The sequence below is a fragment of the Carya illinoinensis genome, chromosome 3, assembly GCF_018687715.1.
Source record: "Carya illinoinensis cultivar Pawnee chromosome 3, C.illinoinensisPawnee_v1, whole genome shotgun sequence".
NCBI classification, from domain to species: Eukaryota; Viridiplantae; Streptophyta; class Magnoliopsida; order Fagales; family Juglandaceae; genus Carya; species Carya illinoinensis.
Genome location: NC_056754.1, coordinates 38226658 through 38235810, shown reverse-complemented (window position 1 = coordinate 38235810; position 9153 = coordinate 38226658). Strand labels below are relative to the sequence as shown.

Here is a 9153-nt window from a genome sequence, read left to right as displayed (position 1 = left end):
CTTGCAAGCCATTTGCGAACCGGAAGGCGCACCAATGCTGACATGTCAAATGAAACGACGCGCTTCAAAACATTGAGAAAGTGATTTTGTGCAATAGAAGCGGGAAGACAATTTCATCTTCATCAAATAGCTGCATCTGGAGTGGGAAGAGAAAAACTCAAAATCTCCTCCCCATTGAAATCTCCACTCCCTCTCGGTGAGCCATGACGCCACTGTGAACATCCTTCGTAACCAATAGCGTCCGCAGCCTATGTAGCATTAGTGGCCACATCAAGCACGGCCAAAGGGAAGCAAGACCCCAACCCATGGTAAAGCCACCCAACACCGCCCATCATTGCCTTGCCCAATTCCATATTTTTCTCTGTTTTTGCTCCTCAAAACAGAGCAACCCATTTATTTTTCCCCCGTAGCTCCCCACGGCGAGCACGACAAAACAAGACGACGTTGCCAGCTGCAAGACACGACCACTAGGTCTGCCAACGTTAAGGAGCTAAGACTTGACATTGGAGATCTCAGACTCGACCTTGTGCCTGTACTCCTTGGTACGCTTCACGTTCTGATCATTCCCTTTGGCTTCCTCCTTCTGCTCTATCGAATGATAGGATCCTCCAAGAGGCTTTGTGAGCTCCTACCACGTTCTTGTACTCAACGGAGAGTAGGTTCCGCTGATCTTCCACGCTAAGTTCCACGTCAAGATTTGCCACTTTCTTCATCGAATCCACCATTTCTACCAAATTTAAAAGGAGTACTAGATTGAAAAATACGGCCAAAAATGCATGGGGAAAAAGAAGAAGGAAAAAACCAAACCCAAGAAGCCACACATCGACACAGATTGTTCAATAAATCAAACAAATTTTTGTTGAAGTATCCTACTAGCTCGAGCCAAGAAATTTTTCATTTCCAAGCAACCACAAATAAAATACATTATATCCAAAAGAAAATACTTGGTATGAAAGACTTTAACTTTTTATTTTTTATACCGTATTTATTTTCTCAATGTCCAAACAGAGAACTATGGTTTACTGGGAAAAAAATGGAAGTAGAAGAAGAGAGAGGGAGCTATTAGAGAGATAGAGAAAGGGCGCTCGACTTGTTCAGCGAGCTTAGCGATGTATTCAAAGTTCTCTTTTTCTTTGGTGAAAGCCATGGCCGATCTCTCTCTATGGATGTATATGTTTGAAAGTCGCAAGAGTAGAGATGAGGGTTGCCCAGATGGGCAGTGTTGTTTTAGTTTTTTAATGAAAAAAGTTGCTGCCATGTCATTTTCGTGCCCAAATTGGTCCGCAAAATGCCTGTACCTAGACGGACTCTTGATAAAAATGCACCGTTTCATTAAACGGTACAAGTGGAATTTGTGCGCAATCGGTTCCCAAATCGCCTGCATCCAAAGTTTTTGCTGTTTAAATAAATGGTACACGTAGGACATTGGTGCACATAGGTGCACCAAGAAGCCTGTACCAAGAATTTTCATTTTTCATGAGATCTAAAAGGTTCAAATAAGAGTAGTCTTTTTATTTTATATATTTTTTGTCTCTACAAACAAGAGTAGTTGTGCCTTCCTTTTTATTAAAGTGTCGATGAAATGTCGTTCTATATAGGTTGTACAATTTGTTGACTTTTCTAACCAGTACAAAATCATAGAGATTTACTTAAATTTGAATAGTGAATTGAGATGAAATAAATTAAAATAATTTATAATTAGTAGTAAAATATTTGAGTTGAGATGAGATGAGTTATAAATGATTTTAGTTAAATTGTTTTGTGGGATTTTGAAAAATAAGAGAGAAAAAAGTTAAAAATAATAATATAAATTTAAAATATTATTATAATATAAATTTTTACTATTATTTTTATTTAGGAATTTGAAAAAGTTGTTTTTTTTTTTGTATATTTTATTTGAAAGTTTGATAAAGTTGTAACAATTAGGAAATGATTAAATGAATTACTCATATACCAAATCCTTTATGAGAATATGCATTAGATGAAAGGAGTACGTAGGACTTGCATATCCTAAAACTAGTATTAATCATATACCAAATCCTTTATGAGAATATGCATTAGAGTAGATGAATTGTTGTGTCTTTCAATGAACTCATTAGTCAATAAGCTCATGTCCAAGGTGTTAAGGTACTCTATAACAGCCAGCTAGCTAAAAAGAGAGCATTTCTAATAATGTGTCCCTTGAACCACAGTAATCTATTCCATTAAACAAGCTGGTTTTGCAAGCATATATTCTTCCAAGCTGCAAACTTCACTCTGAAGGGATGTCTGGGCTTGACCATATTCCCCAATTTGTAGGAATTTCCAATTCATGTGTAATCTTCACATATTATTGAATTTTAACAAGCACTATTGAAATTTTGATTTTTGAGGATTTAATTTTGGTTTCTTTAGTTAATGATCTCATTTACTGTAGCAATGTAATATGTGTTGTAAAAAGGAAAGAGGAAATATTTCCCTTATAACAAGATCACCAATATTCAATTAGAGAACTATAAATAGTCTTGTTTGTCGAGAAATGATGGCCATTCAATGATCTATCACTGTTTATCCAGCACGCAAAATTTGAATAAATAATAATAGACAAGTCATATTTAATTTGTAACTTATTTTATAATAATATTTTAAAATCAGAATATTTTTGTAAAGCATTATTATTTTTACAAATTATTTTATAAAAGTATCTTATGTTTTAAATATAATTAAGTAAAATGTTATGAAAAGAAGTTATATATAAATCATTTTTTAATTTGAATGTACTAATTGTACTACTGTTGCCTAATCCTTTAAAAATATATCTCAAATGTGGTTTTGGTCCCTCTTGAATGATGCAAGTGATGTATGTATGGGATTTTATATTATTTCGGAGGGAAAAACTCTTGTTTTCTATAATGATTTCAATAGTAATCTAATTATACTATTGACTAATCTATTAAAAGTATAGTTTAGATGTGACTCGGAATTTTTTTTTTAATATTAAGATTTTGGATAATATATGAGATCTCTTTTTACGTAGAAAAAAATATTTTACTCTTGTAATAATTTTACCAATACTTTAATTATATCAGTAATGCGACTAGATTTGAACCTACTCGGAATACAAAATTCAGTTTGGGCTCTCATTAAGATAGAAATTAGAGTCTATAATTTTAAGGCTAAGCATACTTTAATCTATCTTAGAGTAATCAATGATACATTCAAACATAAATTTTAATATACTTATATTTTAATACAACTCAATTAGACTTATAAAACACTAATCAATTCAAATTATTTGCTATAAAACACTCAAGTCAAGACAACACTAGGCTGAAGTAGCCTTATGACTGTCAGTATCTTATAATATATGCGCATTGACTTGGGTCAACAAAGCAGACAAATCTGCCAAACTAATTACAATATTGTGGACCTATCAGTGTGAATAATTGTATATCTTTCTTAATGTTACAAATTAAATAAAATCTTATTTTAATATAATATTTTAATATAATTTTTATTTTAAAATTTAAAAAATTAAATTTTTTATTTTATTTTATTTAAAATTTTTAAAAAATTATAATAATTATATAAAATAAAAAAAATTTAATTTTTATAACCAAATCGGCCTAAATTTCCTGTTTCATATCTAAATAAATTCAAATTATTAGCTATCACCAAAGGAAATCATAATGCAGCCTACTCTCTTGAATCAAGACACACCTCCGAATGGCCAGGCCCTTATTATTGATTACGAGGACTGTTCTTTCGAAGTGGTCCGCATGCTCCTTGTCGGCATCTTATAATATCTTCGCATTGACTTGGGGTCAATAAATTAAAGCAGATCAGTCCTTTTCTTCCCCTGCATCCACTTCGTTTTCTCCCCCATCTTTGTGAATAATTGTGCATCTTTCCCAATTTTACAGATCAGTCCTTTCACTTTTCCTGATTCATATCTTTTGGTTTTCTAAACTCTATTCTTTTATGTTTTGTAGCACAAGTTGCAAGTTATGTCTCTTTCATTTCAACTAGCTAGGTCCAATTTAACATATTCTAATAATTCTTTTCAGAACCATATCCCTCGTATCCTTCTCTCATTCATGTGCATAGATACACTCTATAAATAAGAGTAGATTATAAAGAACTAAAACTACAACAACTTATATACTCTCCAATATGAAGGCCTTCTACATAGTAAGCTTTCTTTTAGCTTCCATCATCTTTGTTCCTTCCTCTATAACATCTCGAGAACTATCTCAGAAAGGTGAGACTTCCAATTCTCATAATTTATTGTTTTTCTATTTTTACAGCACTATAAATATTTTGTGGATACATAATTATTATGGCTTATGACTGCCTATTAATACTATTAAGTAGTCATTCACATAAAAGATGTTATAACTTTAGTGATCTAATTTGTCTACCAATACTAGTATCTATGCAAGTAAGTATGACAAAATGGATCCATTATGTAATACCTAAGACAGATCTATTCCTTAATTTTAGAATACTTTGTTTAAAGATGATTATGATCTACTACTGTCTTCAAACCAATTAACTGCAATTCCTCATCACATTTTATTGTTACAACTTGTAATTGAATATCTTATAACCCGATACCATCTTTCTCTCTCTCATTCAACAGAAGAAAAACGTGCACTAGTAGGGTATGATCCGGTTACTAATTGCAGCAGCAATCCGAAGAAAAGCTGTGCACCTCCAAGGCCGAAGAAGTGTAACCCATACATTCGCAAATGCCCTCCTTGAAAAAAGATGGTAATTATATTAATTAAGGTGGATATTGTAATGAAATAAGAGTGAATGCATGGCAAAGAAGAATAATTTGACTTTGTGTCACACAACGATCGCTTGCAGGAATTTGAGATTGAGGAAGAGGATTAATAATGCAGTTATTATGTTTAGTTGTCATTTCGGAAAGTACTCTATATATATATAATATATGAATATGTGTGTACGTTTTGAAAGTATGTAATTTTCCTTAATTTTCCTAGTGTCTTTTAAATAGTAATCATATCTCTTAACTGATGAAAGTCAATTTATTTGCTTTTCTACAAGGCTTCCACGTAATAAACACCAAAAAAAGTAAACCTCGTAGGAATGAAAGAATCATTGAATATCTTTCTTTCTTTCTTTTTTCTTTGACTTTTAATTTAAGAATTTTTAAGGAGTCATTATAAGAAAAATGGGCTAAAAAGAATAAAATAGAAAAATTGAGGTTACGAGGAAGTAGCTGAGAATTATTGATCATATATATATACATATAGGAAAATAGAATAAAGTTGGCAATTCTTTTCTTTTAGAAGAGTTGATAGCCACATACATAGCGGTCCTATCCAAAGCTTATTAATATATCTCACTTATGGCTAAAGAATACCGTGGTTACAAGCAAAACATGTGAGAGATTACAAATAAACAAATAAAACCCTCCCAAATACAAACCAACAACCTTAAAGTAAGAAAACAAACTAAACAACCCTATAAAAAGAGCAAGACAAAACAATCCTATATAATAAAAAACCAATAACCTCTAAACAAACCAAAAAAACCACAATCAAATAACAAAATAAAAAAGAACATCAAACCAAGATAAAACCAATAAAAATTAATGTCTAATAGCCGGCAAACCAACTTATCAATACGAACAATACCTTGTAATAATCTTGACAACTCTTGGAATTTTTCATAAATAACATTACTGCCACTTTCGCTTAGCTTAGTTAAGAAATCTGCCACTTGGTTCCCCTCATGAAATTGATGAACGATCCGAGCATTCATCTCTTGTATTTTTTTAATACATTCATCCCAAATCCCATAAATACCATAGAATGTATTTACCTACTCAAAACCAGTCCACAACAATTTTAGGGTCGAAGTGCACTTATGGAGTTTCAATCTCCTACCCTTTCATTTGAAATAACACATCATTACCATTGAACCAATGCATCTCTTTCACAACAATTTTAGAGTCACTCTCAATAATTACATTAAAATTAGATATCCTCTTGCATAGCCAAATTCCATCAAATAAAGCCTTTAATTCTGCTCTATTGTTATCACCGTAGTGACTCATGAATGCTTCTTTAAAACTACCATTAGCATCCCTCAAAATACCACCACCCCGTGAAGAACCTGGATTATTGCGAGCACTCCCATCACAATTAATTTTAACCCATCCACAAGGTGGTTTAGTCCACTTCACTAACATGCATTTCCAGATAGCAATGTTGGGTGGCTCCAAGTTAAATCCATTCAACAGGTGAGTGTCCTGAGAAGTAAACTTTTTATGCACTTTCAATTCTGTTGCCAGAATTTTAAGCCACATTCTGGCTTTCAACCCCTTCATTTTAGCTTTCAACCCCTCCATTCTAGCTTTGCATTTGCGGGTCCATAAACACCAAGTAATGATGCATGGAAGTATACCAGTTAGATTACCATATAAAGACACCTTCTTAGCTGAAATCATCCATGCTGAGATTCTTGCCTTCCAAGTATCAAATAACAAACATGCACATTCAATAATCTACTCGCACATTCCCATATCTGAGCTGCAATTTGACTCGTGACTAAGACATCATCAATGGACTCCTTGACTTGTGGACTACAGCAATCACACGTTGACGCAAGCGATATACCCTTATTTTGCACTCTCTCATCCACTGCGAGGCTATTGAACCAAGCTCTCCAATTACATATAGATATATTTTTTGGCAAAATCCTATTCTAGAACCAGTCATGCCACGACATTGTATCTTGTTTTTGCCGAAAAACCTTCCAAGCCGAAGTCGTCTTAAAATTGCCATCAGAAGATGGCTTCCATACACAAACATCCAAACCACCACGCCTACTAATTTTGGTCTAGATAATTTCTTCCATGACCTCATCCCCAACAAGATCCTTCAAAATATCAATATTTCAGGCTTTATCCACCCAACAATATTTAATATGAAGTTTTTTATTAGGAATATTAGTAATCCTAATTGAAAACGGTCCTGACGCCAACCATCAATCATACCAAAAGAATGAATTCCCACGCCTCAAGAGAACCTGGGCATTCTCCATGACTTCTAGAACACTAGCTACAACTGATCTCCAAAAACATGAATCAAAATCCTTCATAACACAAGACATAAGGTGGTCATCTCTTAGATACTTGGATTTAAAAAAAAAAAACTACCCACAAGCCTTCAGACTTCAGCAGCCTGTATGCAAATTTCATGTGGAGAGATTTTATAGTTAAGGCTGTTGTGTTGTTATTTTGGAGTTATAGTTTTATGAATAAGGTTGTCTATTAATTAGCAACTCAAGCAAAGATAAGTAGAACTTTATGTGATGTGTGATGTGTAGAGATGGTGAGTAGAATTTTTTTAATTTATTATATTAGCTTGTTGATGGGACTGTTCTTTGAAAAATTTAACTAAAGTGTTTATTCTAGCTAGCCTAAAAATGTCGGAGCCCTCCAAAGAAACCAATAATCTATTTGGTAACGCATACAGCTGACCCCAACGGCCTTCATGATCTCTTAATTCCGGCATAAGTACGCTGGAGTAATTCTAGTCGTTAACTTTAATTTATGGAGTAAAAATATAAGAAATAATTTTTTTTTTGCAATCTCATTCTACCAATAATTTTGAAAATTTTCCTTGTAAGCTTTTTATGCGTTGCACTTAAAAGAAAAGGGTAAACTTCAACGGATAAACTAACCTTAGGATCATTTTTAAATAATATATAATAGTAAATTATATTAAAAGATCATAACTAACACATGAATTACATACTGTGTAGCAAGTTACTAGCCAGACATAAGTTTTTTTCATTAAACATATTTCAATGAGGTAATTATAAATTTTAAAAAATAAATAATATAATATTATATGATAATTTTCTTCAAAAAAAAAATTAAAAACTAAAAGCTAATTTGATTATGAGAATGCGCACTTAAAAGGTTATAGATAATATATCCCTTTAATTATTTTTTGACGAGAGACTAAGAGTCTGATTGAATTTAGAAACCATTACATTTTATCTCATCTCATTATTACAATTTTTTAAATTTTCACACAAAATATAATAAAAATGCTATTTTTTTTTTCCCCACTTCAAACAAGAGTAGTGTGCCTTTCTTTTTATTAAACTGTCGATGAAATGTCCTTCTATGTATGCTGTACAATTTGTTGAACTTTCTAACCATCACAAAATCAGAGAGATACCTGGTTTAGATAGTAATTTGAGATGAAATAAATTGACATGGTTTATGAATAGTAGTGAAATATTTGAGTTGAGATGAGTTAGAAATGATTTTAGTTAAATTTTTTTACAAGGTTTTAAAAATTGAGAGATAAAAAGTTGAATAAAAAATATTATAAAGTTAAAATGTTGTTATAATATAAATTTTTAATGTTATTTTTTATTTGGGATTTGTAAAACATGATTTTATTATTATTATTATTATTATTATTATTTTTTTGTATTTTGTTTGGAAATGTGTGAAGGTTGTGACAATTAGATAATGATTAGATGAAAAATTGAAGACTTGAAATTAAAAAATGTCTGTGTTTGTGGTTTTAGATATTGAGATGAGATAATATGAGATGAAAGCATCTCTCTCTATCCAAACCAGGTATCCAATAGATGACGGGATAGTTTGCACGAATGTGGACCCTATAGTTCATGTGAGAGATAAGTACTCCTGATTTATCATTTAAATGATATTGGGGTATTTTGCTGGAATGTGAACTCAATATGTGGCGTCCCATCTCTTGCATAGAGATCTTGGCAATGATTCATAGTGTCAAGGGTGCCAGACAAGTAGTTAATACCCAGGATGATTGGGTTAGGCATGTCTCGTCCATATAGAAGTGCACGTATGGGATACAAGTATAAGATTACAACAGAAAAGATAGAGATTTTGTTGGTAAACTAGACCTTGCAGTACTAGAAGTCTAAAACACAATTCAAAAATCATTACTATCATCTCTCATAAATATTAACAGAGTGACATACATCCAAAATGGTATGTTCATCGCCTAATAGGCAACAAGCCAAATAATGTTGGTCGCCCATTTCCTAAAAGGCTAAGTACAACTCAAAATGATGCATGGCTCATACGACATAGATAGGCCTCCATCTTTAGGGTTCATTGAGGTTGGCTCTTCCTCG

At 32.3% G+C, this 9153-nt stretch overlaps 1 long non-coding RNA gene and 1 pseudogene across 1 annotated transcript; one reads left to right on the top strand and one right to left on the bottom strand.

Annotated features, from left to right (window-relative positions):
- Positions 1-490: 490 nt before the first annotated feature.
- LOC122304766 lies at positions 491-1147 on the bottom strand (annotated as a pseudogene).
- A 2786-nt stretch (positions 1148-3933) lies between these two features.
- On the top strand, positions 3934-4979 carry LOC122304187. Its single transcript, XR_006240947.1, has 2 exons — positions 3934-4240; positions 4622-4979. It is a non-coding gene; the product is annotated as an uncharacterized LOC122304187 (long non-coding RNA).
- The last annotated feature ends 4174 nt before the right edge of the window (positions 4980-9153 follow it).